Source organism: Pinus tabuliformis, chromosome J (genome assembly GCF_031772625.1).
Source record: "Pinus tabuliformis cultivar Carrire ecotype Pingquan chromosome J, CPIR1, whole genome shotgun sequence".
In the NCBI taxonomy this organism is placed as follows: Eukaryota; Viridiplantae; Streptophyta; class Pinopsida; order Pinales; family Pinaceae; genus Pinus; species Pinus tabuliformis.
Genome location: NC_142295.1, coordinates 231,337,475 through 231,353,295, shown reverse-complemented (window position 1 = coordinate 231,353,295; position 15,821 = coordinate 231,337,475). Strand labels below are relative to the sequence as shown.

The window sequence follows — 15,821 nt, the reverse complement described above, 5'->3', positions numbered from 1 at the left end:
TGTATAAATATGCATCCTCTACTGAAATACTAAATAACGCATCACCATCTGTGACTACAACAGTAATCTCGCCTTCATTTGCACTGGATGACTTGTGATTTGTATTGGTCAGTCTCTAATCCTTTTGCCCTTTCTTCCAGACTTGACATTCTTTCTTCATGTGCTCGAGCTTTCCACAATGAAAGAAGATGATCCTACCCCTCCTTGATTTCGATTGGCCTCTCGATCTTGATCGCCCTTATCGGCCTCAATCAATTCTCCTACCACGATCAGCTACAGCTAAAGCTTTTCCTCCCTGGTTTTCCGCAATTGACTTGCTCGCAGCTCCTCATTCATTAAATTGTTGTTGACATTATCAAACTTCAGGGTCCCTACAAGTGCATTTCGTCAGTCATTGCCTCTACATAATTTTATAATCGATGCCATACCATTCCACCGGTCATCGCCTTTGCCTTACATAGGTCTCCAACAAATAACGAAACTTTGCCAAGAATGCAACCAAGAGATCCATGTGTTCCACCTTCGCTCTATAGTTTTGGTAGTGGAAAATCTCTTGTGGTGGGCTGCCTCAAACGAGTTGAGAAATGCAGCAATTCAGCAGTTGAACAATGGTTCCACCACCCTGTCTTCGTTGAAAACACCTTGTCGAAGTCCTCTTTGGGAGAGTGGCTATTGGTGCCCACCAACGATGAAGTCCCTAGATCTGATACCAATTGGTGGGTTCAGAGGGAAACAACAGAAAATAAAATTGATTACAGACAAAGATATAATCAGACAACAGAATTAAGAAGAACACAAGACAAAGACAAGAATGGAGAAAAAAAAACATAGACTATTATTCATAGAAGGCCTTGCCTTGGCTTACATTGCTAGCATAGGCAAGATTACAAATTTATAGATGAGGGAAGCTCTAGAATTCTCTAATTCTCTCATGTGGAATACATGATTGCACAGTGAAGTCAATGGACAGTGTGGTAGGTTGGGGGTGGTGGAGTGTTGGAGAGTCTGCGCCGGATGGTGTTGTCAGTGGTAGTTGGCGCCGACATATTCATTGGGTTTCACATTTAACAATTTGAAATATGCATTATTATAAATTTATTTTAACTCTACATTTATCAAGGGATCAAATTTCTTTTTAAGTGTAAAGATTTACACCTTAAGAAATTTGATTGTTGAGATCTTAGTAGATTTTTGTAAATCCATAGTTAAAATAAATCTAAACTAATTTTGAAAATCACATTAAAAAATAATTTAACTTAAAATATATATATATATAGATATATAAATAAATAATTTATATTAAAATACTAATATATTTTATTATGATTCACATTTTCCAAATTAAAATAATAATACATCCCGCTTTTTTTGGAAGTTGAATAAATATATATATATATATATATATATATTCATTCCCGGTTAAAGGATTATTTTATTTTACCGAGTTTTAATTTGTAAGAGTTTTACCGAGTTTTTAAGTTTGATCGAAATTTTGAGGCTGTTGATTATATATATATATATATATATATATATATTTTTAAATCAAGTTCATGTTTTTTCCAGATAATTTCCCATATTTTCCATTAGTTGCTTTTAGAACCCTGAACGATGTATACTCCCAAAACGATATTTGCAGCACTTAAGATAAATTACGCGGATATGGTTGATATGCAACTGATGTCCATCTAAGTCATCTCTCCATGGAAACCATCTGAACAAGCGAACCCGAAATGTTGTCCCATCCTACCAACCTCTGGGATTTAGAAGCCAACAATACCTTGATACATGTTTACAATATAATATAATCTCTAAGCGAGATAAGTTCAGTGTTCTTTACTTCCTCCTCCAAAAATTTAGCTGAACGGTCGAGACGGGTCCCCCGACTGTTACAGCAAATCCAGTTCGCTTATACTCTATGGTCATGTGACGGCTACGGTACGTTAGCTCTCCTCGGTACTATTTAACCGAGGGCCTTCGTCTGTAAAATCCACACAGTGGAGTATCCATTATTAGCAGTACAGTTTTTGCTGTTAAGCTAAGGAGAAGAGCAGGACGGCAGCGATGGAAGCACAAGGCGGAGAACAACAGACAATGGAATACGTAGATCATCACGCCGCCCCTCTTTTGGATTTGCTAGAATTGAAGTTGTGGTCGTTCTACAGAGCCGCCATAGCTGAGTTCGTCGCTACGCTACTTTTCCTCTACATAACACTGACCACCGTTGTTGAAAACAAAGCAAGCAAAGGTACCTGTGGCGGAGTGGGGTTGTTGGGAGAGGCCTCGGCTTTCGGAGGAATGATCTCCGTTCTCATATACTGCATATCGGCAATTTCAGGTATAAGAAGCCAAGCGTATCCGGCAGCCCTGATCATAATCTGATTCCATATATAGTGAAGGCTAAGTTGAATCACATTAATCATCAAAGCGTGTGTGCAGGGGGTCACGTCAACCCGGCAGTCACATTTGCACTGTTTCTTGCCCGCAAGGTCTCTCTTCCTCGCGCCCTATTGTATATTGTAGCTCAATGCCTGGGTGCCCTGTGCGGAACTGCCCTTGTGAGGGGCATGCAGGGGAGCTTTTATGCCTCCACCGGAGGAGGATCGAACTCTGTATCTACCGGTTATTCCAAGGGAACTGCCCTTCTCGCGGAGATCATTGGCACGTTCGTGTTGGTTTACACTGTCTTCTCTGCAGCAGACCCCAAGCGCAAAGCCCGCCACTCCCACATCCCTGTACATAACACAAATCATACTCCACCCTTCAAACTCTTTCTCTATATATATGAACCTTGGTGTTATTAAATATTCATTCACTGATGGAAATTTACTAATATGACAAGTGGTTAATGCAGGTTTTGGCTCCGATTCCAATTGGGTTAGCGGTATTCTTGGTCCATTTGGCAACCATTCCCATCACAGGCACAGGCATCAACCCTGCCAGGAGCTTTGGGCCCGCTGTGATATACGGCCATCAAAAATCATGGGACGACCTGGTAAGAATAATATCTATAATTCCCTGTTAGAAAACATTAGATTTATATGGATAGAAATGGAATTTGATGGTGACTTATCGTTTAATGGATTGAATGTATCAGTGGATATTCTGGGTGGGTCCGCTGATTGGAGCTGCGGTTGCTACGGTGTATCACCAGTACATTCTAAGGGCGGGTCGTTTGGCCTGAAAAACTCGGGATCGTCGCGTGGCCACCTAACCACTGCAATATAGAATGAAAACTTCACAGGACCTCTCTTTATTATCCCACATTGCAGTTCAATAATAAATAGACGTTTATATTGTAAGGTCTCCACTGTTGAGTTTTAGTAAGAATATTAATAGTAATAAATACCATAAATATGTGCTGTTGTTGTTTACACCTCTCGTATTAAGTCTAAACCTGGATCATTCCTTGTCAAACTAATTGCATATTGCTTTAATATTGTGTTGGTGTTTTAAAAGGAAATAATTTGATTAAATTTTTAAAACCAAGTGTGTTGGTGTTTTGAAAGGAAATGATTTGATTAAATTCTTAAAAACATTAAGAATATGCATATAAAATTTAAAAAAAATGTTTGGTAACGTTAAAAAAAATATTTATTAAAGAATAATTTGATTAATTGTGAGATATTTGATTAAATTGTTAACAACATTAACCATATATATTTACATAAAAAACAATTTAATAATATTAAAAAAATATTTATTAAAAAATAATTAGATAATATTAAAAAATAATTTGCAGAATGAAATTCAACACTCCATTTCCGCTTTTAAATTATTTATAAAATTTAAATTTAAAATTTAATAAAAATTAAACCATTAAACCACACAGCCCGCACAAACCAATTAATTTATACCCACATTACCTAAATTAAAATATATTATTAACAAGTGTGTTTGATGGCGTAAGGAATGTCTCTTCTTCCATACAAAGTTGGCCGGTAACACCTAATCCTGAACGAGACAATTAAAAAGCCAAGAGTTCGATGAGGCATCGATTATACACCCTCTGAAGCAAATTAGTAAGTTAATAGTAAGTTTACATCAAAAGTGTGTTGTATTCTTTATGCGAGAGTTACCTACATTATACGATTACATAAAGGTTTGAAGGGAAGAAGTAGACGTAAATCGCGAAATGCAAGCCCGGTATTTCTTTTTATTTAAAGGCCTGTATTTATTTCCGTCCGCCTCAACATATAACGAGTAACGAGATGCCAGTTTCTGGTACACCGTAAATGTAACCCCAGAGGCTTACTTCAAGTTCTGTAATCCCTCCAACCCCTGAAAACTTGACGTGAGCGAAATATTTGGCGATGCACTGCCGAGGGGCTTGGAAACCCCAAACCCATATATATATAGATAAAATTAGATATCTGTTTATATAGTAGAGGGTCATATATTAATTTTATCTTTATATAGTATAAAGCATTATCAATTTTGTCGGGTAGGTTAGTTGGTTGAAGCTTGATCCTCTGCCTTTTGTTACCGGGTACCATTTCAATTTTCTTTAGATCTATCAGGGTCAAGTCTCTGTGATAGAGTCTATTTGATGGGTGTTATTAGACTGTTCTAAAAACATTACTAAGAAAAAACGAATGAGAGTAAAGCGTAGTTCTGCAAGAGAGGTCTTACCCTGTATGTAAGGTGACAACTATGACAAGCTTAACATAGGGATGGATGGAAATATTTATTAGTTGCCTTAAGAGGTTCATTTTACTATCCACTATGAGGGGATGGGATGGGGATGAGGATGAGGATGGAGATGGGGATGTGCCCAAAATAAAAATGAAAATAACTATATAAATTAGAAAAAAAAAAACTTATAATATAATTTGTTATAAAAAATAGAAAATCTTGCTCCCAAATTTTATAATAGTTTCTTTTGCTTAAATATTTGTAAAATAAATGTTTAAAAAAAAAAAACCATAACATGCATATATATTAAAGATATGTATTAAAATTTTTAAAGACAAAAATATTTCCACTTTAATGTAATTTTTTTATTATTTTATTAAAAAAATAATAATAATAATAATAAATCTAATATAAATATAAATATTAATATTATTAAATTTAAATTAATAATTTAAGAAAAAATTACAGATATATCTCGAATTAGATAGATTTAGACAGTAAATATAACAAGGTTGTTAAGGGCCGCAATAAAGAACAGCGAGCTCAATCTTATTACTTCAATTCGTTCAGGGCTTGTTGGAAAGCGGGGAAAATTTTATAAAGTTCTAATATTCTTTCATTGATATTTATTAAAAAAAAAAATCTGAAAGTAAAAAGCATAAAGATTAAATTATGTATATTGATCCAAAAAGAAAAGAATATTCAATCGTAGGTTTGTTCAATAAATATTTATGAAGAATTGGTTTTTTACAAATAGTTGGATATGACAAGGAATTTATTATTCAATCGTAGGTTTGTTAAATAAATATTTATGAAGAATTGTTTTTTTCAGATGGTTGGATATGACCAGGAATTCATGGGCAACAAATGACAAGGAACTTATGATATTATTATTATTATTTGGTTTATCTAATATTTTTTTCAAAAATATTTTGGTATAGGTAATATATCCATCCAAAATTTGCCAAAAACTCTTAAAAAAAATTCACTTAAAAATTACTCTTTTTCATTTAATATAACATATCAATATTAAATATTTATTTTCACTGTATTTAAATCAATTACGGAAAGAAATTTTATAATATATATATATATATATATATATATATAAGTAACTTAATCTAAATATTAAAATATTATTGTTATTATTTAATATGACTTAGTTGTTATATTAAGTAATAATAATAATATTTTAATATTTAGATTAAATTATAATTATATATATATTTAATTTAAATATTAAAACATTATTATTATTATTTATTATAACTATATATATATATATATATATATATAAAATAAAAAATTTAAGGGTTTGGTCAATTGGTCTAAGTCAAACTTTAAGCTTTTTTTGTAACACCCCATATTATATGGGCACTTAACTTGTTTTATTGTTTTACTTATTACTTTTAATTACTACTATGATTTTGTCATCATATGTTCGATAAGAACATTAAAGAACTGTGGTTGAGTTGGTCATAACAATTGACAAATAATGCATAATAAGCATTAAAGTATTTTCGAGAACTAAAAACAATGGTTAACCTCCTGAGACAGTTAAGGTGGTTACTCGCCTGTTTCCTCAAAAAGAGAATTCGAGGAAGGCCTAGGGAGTTGGAGAATTGAAGAGAGGAAATGATTAGATTGGTCAAAAAGGCAAAGTGATGCCATCAGAAACTCCTTGAGCTGGGTGAAATAAACCAATGGGAGATCTCGAGAAAAGTTATGAGGGTATGTGACTTGATGTTGGACACTCAGTCCTGACACTTCAAGATACCTAGACTAAGATGGACCTTATAAATATTGTATGGAGGAAGAGCTCAGGTGAGAGTTTGGACGTCATTGCCAGACTCGAAGATAGGAGGTGAGATCTTCCTAAAGAAAATCTACTAAGAGAAAGACTCTGAACAAATAGGTGCTTAAATCTTTCTTATGTCTCATTTGTTATTAAGGACTGGTAATTTCTAGTATTGTCAGGTTACTTTAATCAAATGAAAAGGAAATTCTGAAAATTGATGTTTAAATCCATTATGTGTATGGACAGAAGAATTTTTTTTATCTAGACAAAAATCACTAAATCTATGTTCTTGAGGAAAAACCAATTGTAACTATTAATTATTACATTGTGTATGCAATTGTTAATAATTAGGCATTTAACTAATAGTTGTAAGTAAAACCTAGAAAATTCATGAACAGTAGCATAGAACCAATACTTGCATAATAATAGAAAAACAAAGAATCTGTGAGCCCTAGACTTTAGAATTTAAGAGTAGATCTAATAATATTCCATGAATTTTCTTGAAGAACTAGTACACCTTACACGCACAAATAATAAGCAGAAGAGAGTTTATTTCAGTATCTACTATTTAGAATTTAACTAAAGTACCAATGCATAGATCTAGATCTTCTAAGGAGAAAAAGTTATTCTACTCTTATAATGAGGAATTAGACAAATATATATATATATATATATATATATATAGAGAGAGAGAGAGAGAGAGAGATCGTCTTGGGAATTAGAAAAGCATATATAGCATATCAGGCAGAATGATTAATTAATAGAACTTATTTACAGCGTTCCAAATATTGAATCAGAGAGACAGTAAAAAAAATTGGTAACCAAGCCAACTCATCGATTTTTACACAGTAAGCTATTATCTGACTCAAACCCTTGTCTTTTGACACATAAGCTGTCTCCAAAAAAATATGTGAAAACTTTCCAAACATAGGACGAGCACCGAGCCTAGATGGGATATTCGTGATAACCAGTTAAGCTACCTGTTCAAGTAGGGAATGGTGGGGAAAAAACGTTCAAACTTATATATAGTTATAGCATTTTACTTAACAGAAGAAGAACTTCAAAAACTTATACAAATAGTATTTTGTTTAATATTTAACATCAAGAGCAAATTGGGTCACCCATTTGAGTTCCAGTAGAGAAAGTCATCAAAATATATTAACCCAAAAAACAATGGAGAGGCTACAACCAGCCACATGCTAAGCCTATCATAACAAAACTCGTAAGCCAATAAGCAATCGAAATGACAGTCAAGTGGTAAAACCCTTAATATTTTAACAATAAACCAACCTAAATAGTAGGAAAGACATAATTGTAAGAAAACATTGCTCCTAAGGCTCGAACTACTAAGAAAGAAGGCTCTAGGAAATTCTTACATGCAAACAGAATAGGAAAAGGAATTAGGAGGAATTTTAGTGGGGTATCGACTAAAAAGTAGAAAAAAAACAGATTGAACAACCCTACATTACCTGTGACATGGCCTTGGAGCTGCAATGCTCACCTGCATGGGTAAACAAGGTGTTGTGGTCAAATTCAAAATTTTCCCTCTCTAGAAAAAAGACAGAACCAAATGTCCTAGTAAATAATTGCAATAAATACCTGAGGAAGAACTTCTAATTCCAAACTTGCTTCCATCAATGGATGTAAAGCCGACGTTAGCAGGAACCACCTGTATAGTCCAAGAAACAAATTAGGGTTGTTCATATTGTGTGGTTGTGGAGAAAAATGATGAGGGAAACATTAATCCTAAGAAAATAAATAATAATTTACCAAAGGGATGGTGTGTGTAGCAACCTGCAGGAGGGAGAGGTTTTGGTGAGTGAAAACCCTTATAGCCATGGAGAAAACCTCGTTCAATTTCAGAGCAGTCGACCGTGAAGCAAAAAGACCCAAATGATTTCGACCCCGACGCTGAGGGTGGGAATTAGTTACTCAACAAACCCTCACTGTTGTTGACCGTCAAATTCACAAAGGCTGATTGCACAACGCAGTGAGTGCCAGGTGTCCTAGGTCATATGACCTTTGTGGAATCATGTACATAGACAAAAATTTGTGTTGTATGTGTTGCATACTATGCACAGGGTGGAATTAATAACCTCAAAAAATATACATACCAAATACCATAACACTAGTTGAAAGACTATCATATCAAACCTTTGTTTGCGCAATGAACATTAATTATAAAGTGGGTAATTCGAAGTTATATTTTTTTTATTTGGTTAGATCTTGTAAGTTGAAATGTATGTTGCAAGTGGTATGTGAGCCCGGTTTACGATATACAAATATAATATACATTTAAAAAAAAAAAACTAATTAGAATTGGGTGTGAATGATTGACCACAGAGATAAAGACAACGAGAGAGAAGAAGGGCAAAGAGCCACAAGAACAGAATGCAGAGGGGTTCCAGACCACTGAACCAGTCAGGTGCGACATATGTAGGGGCCAACCCTGATATGTGGATACAGTTGGGAGAAGAATCTCATCAGGCCAATGCAGCCCTACTCGAAACCGTTCAGTAGTTACATGCTGAGATGACTAACTTGAGGACGAATAATGAGAGATTACGACAAGAACAAGAGAGAATTTTGAAAAGCCTGTCTGATCGACAAAATCAATGTGGGCCAAACCCTAGTGCTAGTAACGGAGAGAAAACCGCGATTGTCCATCAAGGGGAAGATAATGTTGAGTCAGAGGAAAGACATGAGGATGATGAAGGACATTCTGATAATGTTTATGATCAGTGAAAATCAAAAGCTAGAAAGCTGAATTACAAGGGGAATTTAAAAAGATAAAACCCCCAATTTTTTAAGGTGAATCAGAGGAAGCGGCGGAAGCTTGGTTAATAGATATGAATAAATATTTCTAGATCTATGACTATAATGATAAATTAAAGGCATGGCTAGCAGTTTATCAACTAAGAAGTAAGGCCACCCTGTGGTGGGAAGAAATAAAAATTGTAAGGAAAATTGATGAAGAGCAGGTCACATGGAAAGAATTTCAGAAGCATTTCAAAGATAAATATTTGACAGAACACTATTATGATGAAAAAGCGAAGGAATTCCATGATTTAAGGTTGGGAGCCTTAACTATGGATGAATATGTGAAACGATTTACCTCTTTACTATGGTATGTACCGTATATGCAGGAAGAAAAGGCCAAGATTCAACATTTTATTAGTAGTCTACCTAATTTCATGAAGGAGAAGCTGGAATTTGATTATCCAAAACGATGGATGATGTTGTGCGAAAAGCCCACATCTGTTACCAGCAAATGAAACAGAAAAGTGAGGGTTCGAAAGGAGGTTTGAACTAGAGGGGAAGAAATTTTCCCCCAAATAGATAGACAAAAATTGTCGGTGGAAGGAATTTATAGCAAAGAACCTTTAGTAAATTTCCAGCAAAGAATCAACAAAAGGTCCCAACATCTACTAAAAGTAGGCAGACTGAGGGAGTTAATAAGCCTGCTAATGACCAATAGAAAAAATAGCCTTTGTAGTGTTGGGGATGTGGAGAATCCCATTATTACAAATATTGTTCACATAGAGCAAGAACGGAGCAGCTTTTGAACATGCAAGAAGCCTCCACATTTGGGGAGGTGGCGAGGAGCATGCACAGGATTAATGCTGCACTTGACGACCATCAAGCAGAATACCAGCCCACCATGATTGAGTGTGAAGGTATGATTGCTAATCAACCTATCTCTATTTTGTTTGATCTGGGTGTTAGCTTAAGCTATGTTAGTCCTAAGATTGTAGAGGGATGCCAACTACAAAGTAGTAAATTTCAATAACCCTGGTTAGTCCAATTAGCCACAGGAACGAAGCGAAGGGTAGTTTCAAAAATAGAACATTGTCCTGTCAATATTTCAAGATAACATATTTATGTTAATTTAAATATACTCCCATTGGGATCATACGATGTACTAATAGGGATGGATTGGTTGGAAGGACATTGGTCCTTAGTAGATTGTAAGGGAAAATATGTTAGTTACCTTACTGAATCGGGACAGAGGAAGGAAATTCAAGGAATTAAGAAAAATATTAAGTTATGTCCTATTACTGCTAACCAGCTAGGAAAATGCATCAGGAAAGGTTGTCAAATTTATGTTGTACAGGTAGGATATACAAATTCCAAGAGCAAGATGACTTCTCTGGAAGATATTCCTGTCATTCAAGACTTTGTTGATGTGTTTCCTGAATCCATACTCGGGTTACCACCCAAGCGGGATATTGATTTTACAATTGAGTTGGTTCTAGGTGCAGCTCTTGTTTCTAGAACTCCTTACCGTATGAGTATACCCGAATTAATAGAACTCAAAATGCAGCTGCAGGAACTGCTTGATAAAGGATATATCTACCTAGTGTGTCTCCCTAGGGAGCTCCCGTATTGTTCGTATGAAAGAAGGATGAAACTCTAAGATTATGTATTGATTATCGTTAGTTGAATAAACTGACTATCAAAAATAAATATCCTTTACCTCGAATTGACGATTTATTCGATCAAGTTTGGGGAGCAAGTGTGTTCTCCAAGATCGACTTAAGGTCCAGGTATCATCAAATAAGGATTAAGGAAGAAGACATTTGTAAAACTACTTTTCAAACTCGTTATGGTCATTATGAGTTTGTAGTGTTACCTTTCGGTCTTACGAATGCCCCGACAACTTTTATGAGTCTGATGAATGGTATTTTTCAGCCATACTTAGATAAGTTTGTGCTGATTTTTATTGATGATATATTGATTTACTCTAAGAATCAGGTGGAACATGAAAAGCATTTGAGAATTGTATTGCAAACCTTACGGGACAATCAGTTGTACGCTAAGTATAGCAAGTGTGATTTTCCAAAATTCAGATACAATATCTCGGTCATGTCATATCAACAGAAGGTATAGCGGTAGACCCGGAGAAGATTAAGACCATTATGGAGAGGGCCACCCTGAAGAATGTCACTGATATTAGGTCCTTGGGCCTAGCTGGGTACTATCGTCAGTTCATTGAAGGATTTTCAAAAATCGCTTTCCCCATGACTTCATTATAGGAGAAGGGAAGGAATTTCCAGTGGATAGTTGAATGTCAACAAAGATTTGAGAAATTAAAACACCTACTTACTACTGCACCTGTATTAAAGGTGGCGGATCCAGAGAAATATTTTGTTGTATGCACATATGCTAGCAAGGAGGGTGTTGGCGGAGTATTAACGCAAGAGGGGAAGGTTATAGCTTATGAATCCCGCAAGTTGAAGGAATATGAGCAGCGATACTCTGCTTATGATATTGAATTAACAACAGTAGTGCATGCACTAAAAATGTGGCGACACTACTTACTGGGGAAGAAATTTATGTTGTTAATAGATCATAGTAGTCTTACAAATTTATTTAACCAATCCAGTTTAAATGCCTGTCAAGCTAGGTGGACAACCTTTTTAAGCGAATTTGACTTTGAAATAAGACACCTTAAGGGAAAAGAAAATCAGGTTGCCGATGCATTAAGCAGAAAGTTTCATTGTATTTATGAAATACATTTCAGCCAAGTGAAGTCAAATCTCCCTGATATGATTAAAGAAGCATCTCTTAAAGACCCAGAATATACCAAGAAATCAATGCCTAGAATAAAGGGGAGAAATCTGAATATGGAATAAATCTGGATAAACTGTTAACTTTTAGAAATCGAATTTATATTCCTAATCAGAATTCTATTAAACAATTTTTATTGGATGAATTTCATAGGAAACCATATGCTGCCCACCCAGGATACCAGAAACTACTTTCAACTATCAAGAAAGGTTATTTCTGGTTGGGTTTAAGAAAAGATATTACTGAATATTTGGCTAAATGTTTAGAATGTCAATTGGTGAAGGTAGAACATCAACATCCCGCTGGACTACTGCAACCACTGCCTATCCTTGAGTGGAAATGGGAGGTGATTACTTTGGATTTTATCATAGGTTTTCCCCGAACTAAGAAGCAGCACGACTCAATTATGGTGGTGGTTGATAAGCTAAGAAAAACCGCTCATTTTATACCAGTAAAATCCACTTACAAGACTGTTGAAATTGCAGATATTTTTATGAGAGAGATTTTTAGATTGCATGGAATACCCAAGGTGGTAATCTCTGACAGGGATGTAAAATTTACATCCACATTCTGGAAGACCCTTTTCTCTGGATTGGGCACACAGATCCAATTCAGTACTGCTTACCACCCTCAGACGGATGGTCAGACTGAATGGGTTAATCAAGTTTTAGAGGATATGTTAAGAATGTTTGTGATGCAGCAGCCGCATAAGTGGGAATATTACCTCCACTTAGTAGAGTTTTCTTATAATAACGGACACCACGAGTCATTGGGAATGAGTCCCTTCGAAGCATTGTATGGAAGAAGGTGTAGGGTACCCATAGATTGGAACTGTCTAGTCAATAGAATAACATTGGGTCCTAATATGCTAGCCGAGATGGAGAAAACGATTAAAAAGATTCTACAGAACTTAAAAGTCGCCCAGGACAGACAAAAAGTTTATGCGGACAAAAGGAGAACCTATAGAGAATTCCATGTGGGAGATAACGTGTATTTGTGATTCAAGCCAAGGAAAAGTACCTTGTAGTGGAGGGCTTGTGCTAAGTTAGCACCCCGGTATTGTGGTCATTTTCAAATATTGGAACGGATTGGACTTGTAGCGTACAAGCTTGCATTACCAAGCCATATCTAGATTCCCAATGTTTTCCATGTATCCTTGTTAAAAAAACATGTGCACAATCCTCAGCATATAATTAACTGGGAAAATGTGCAAGTAAATCAATTAATGAAATAATTAGTGTATAACTTTTTTATAATTAAATTTCTGATGACAGTCCGTGAAAACGTGCAGGTTGAACCAGAAGGAGAATTTCTGGTAGAACCTCTTCGTATTCTCAAACAGAGAGAAACAACCTTGCAGAAGCGAGCCATCACCCAGGATAAAGTGCAATGGAAGCACTTTGGCTCGAAAGAAGCCACTTGGGAAGAAGAGGATTTCATGTGGAAAGTTATCCTACACTATTTTCGTAAACCAAAGAGAAAACCAGGGATGGTGTTCCTCATAAGGGGGGAAAGATTAAACACCCCACATTATATGGACACTTAACTTGTTTTATTGTTTTACTTATTAATTTTACTTACTGTTATGATTTTTTCATCATATGTTCGATAAGAACATTAAAGAACTATGGCTGAGTTGGCCAGAACAATTTACAAATAATGCATAATAAGAATTAAAGTATTTTCAAGAACTGAAAACAATTGTTAACCTCCTGAGATAGTTAAGGTGGTTACTCACCTGTTTCCTCAAAATGAGAATTTGAGGAAGGCCTAGGGGTTTGGAGAATTGAAGAGAGGAAAGGATTAAATTGGTCAAAAAGGCAGAGTGTTGCCATCAGAAACTCCTTGATCTGGTTGAAATAAACCAGTGTGAGATCTGGAGAAAGTTATGAGGGTATGTGACTTGATGCTAGACAGTCAGTCATGACGCTTCAAGATACCCAGACTAAGACAGACCTTATAAATATTGTCTGGAGGAGGAATATCTCGGGGGAGAGTCTAGATGTCATTGTCAGACTCGAAGCTGGGAGGTGAGATCTTCCTGAAGAAAATCTACTAACAGCAAGACTGTGAACAGATAAGTGCTTAAATCTTTCTTATGTCTCATTTGTTATTAAGGACTGGTAATTTCTAGTATTGTCATGTTACTTTAATCAAATGAAAAGGAAATTTTGAAAACTGATGTTTAAATCCATTCTGTGTATGGACAGAAGAGTTTTCTTGATCTAGACAAAAATTGCTAAATCTATGTTCTTAAGGAAAAACCAATTGTAACCATTAATTATTACATTATGTATGCACTTGTTAACAATTAGGCATTTAACTGATAGTTGTAAGTAAAACCCAGAAAATTCATGAACAGACGCATAGAACCAATACTTGCATAATAATAATAAAAAAACAAAGAATCTGCGAGCCCTGGACTTTAGAAGTTAAGAGCAGATCTAATAATATTCCATGAATTTGCTTGAAGAACTAGTAGACCTTACATGCACAAATAATAAGCAGAAGAGAGTTTATTTCAGTATCTACTATTTAGAATTTAACTATAAAGTACCAATGCACAGATCTAGATCTTCTAAGGAGAAAAAGTTATTCTATGCTTATAATGAGGAATTAGAAAAATAAATAAATAAATATATATATATATATATATATAGATATATATATATATATATATATATATATATATATATATATATATATATATATATATATATAGATATATATATATATATATATATATATATATATATATAATGTCTCGGGAATTAGCAAAGCATATACAGCATATCAAGAAGAACGGTTAATTAAGAGAACTTCTTTACAGCGTTCCAAGTGTTGAATCAAAGAGACAATAGAAAAATTGATAACCAAGCCAACTCATCGATTTTTACACAGTAAACTATTATCCGACTTAAACCCTTGTCTTTTGACACATAAATTATCTCCAAAAAAATATGTGAAATCTTTTCAAATGAAGGACAAGCACTAAGCCTAGCTGAGCTATTTGGGATAACCAGTTAAGCTACATGTTCCAGTAGGGAATGGCAGAAAAACAATTGTTCAAACTTATATATATATTTATATCTTTTACTTAACAGAAGAAGAACTTCAATAACCTATATAAACAGTATTTTGTTTAATGTTTAACATCAAGAGGAAAGTGGGTCACCCATTCGGGTTCCAGTAGAGAAAGTCATCGAAATATATTAACCCAAAAAACAATGGCAAGGCTACAACCAGCCACATGCTAAGCCTAGCATAACAAAACCTCTAAGCCAATAAGCAATCGAAATGACTATTAAGTAGTAAAACCCTTGAGGGTTTAATGATAAAACAACCTAGATAGTAGGAAAGATATAATTGTAACAAAACATTCCTCCTAAGGCTCGAACCGCCAAGAAAGAAGGCTCTGGGAAATTCTTACTTGGAAACAGAACAAGAAAAGGAATTAGGAGGAATTTCAATAGGGTATCGACTAAAAAGTAGATCAAAAACCAAATTGAACAATCCTAGGTTACCTATGACACAACCTTGGAGCTGTAATGCTCACCTGCATAGGTAAACAAGGTGTTGTGCTCAAATTCAAAATTTTTCCTCTCCGGGAAAAAGACAGAACTAGATGTTCTAGTAAATAATTGCAATAAATACCTGGGGAAGAACTTCTGATTCCAAACTTGCTTCCATCAATGGATGTGGAGCCGACGTTAGCAGGAACCACCTACACAGTCTAAGAAACAAATTAGGGTTGTTCATATTTTGCAGTTGTGGAGAAAAATGATGAAGGAAACATCAATTCTAAGAAAATAAATCATAA

General features: G+C 34.8%; 1 pseudogene across 1 annotated transcript; it reads left to right on the top strand.

The window, feature by feature from the left end:
* The first annotated feature begins 2,007 nt into the window (after positions 1–2,007).
* On the top strand, positions 2,008–3,338 carry LOC149226575 (putative aquaporin PIP2-8; annotated as a pseudogene). Its single transcript, XR_016247058.1, has 4 exons — positions 2,008–2,335; positions 2,437–2,732; positions 2,852–2,992; positions 3,095–3,338. The product of XR_016247058.1 is annotated as a putative aquaporin PIP2-8 (transcript).
* The last annotated feature ends 12,483 nt before the right edge of the window (positions 3,339–15,821 follow it).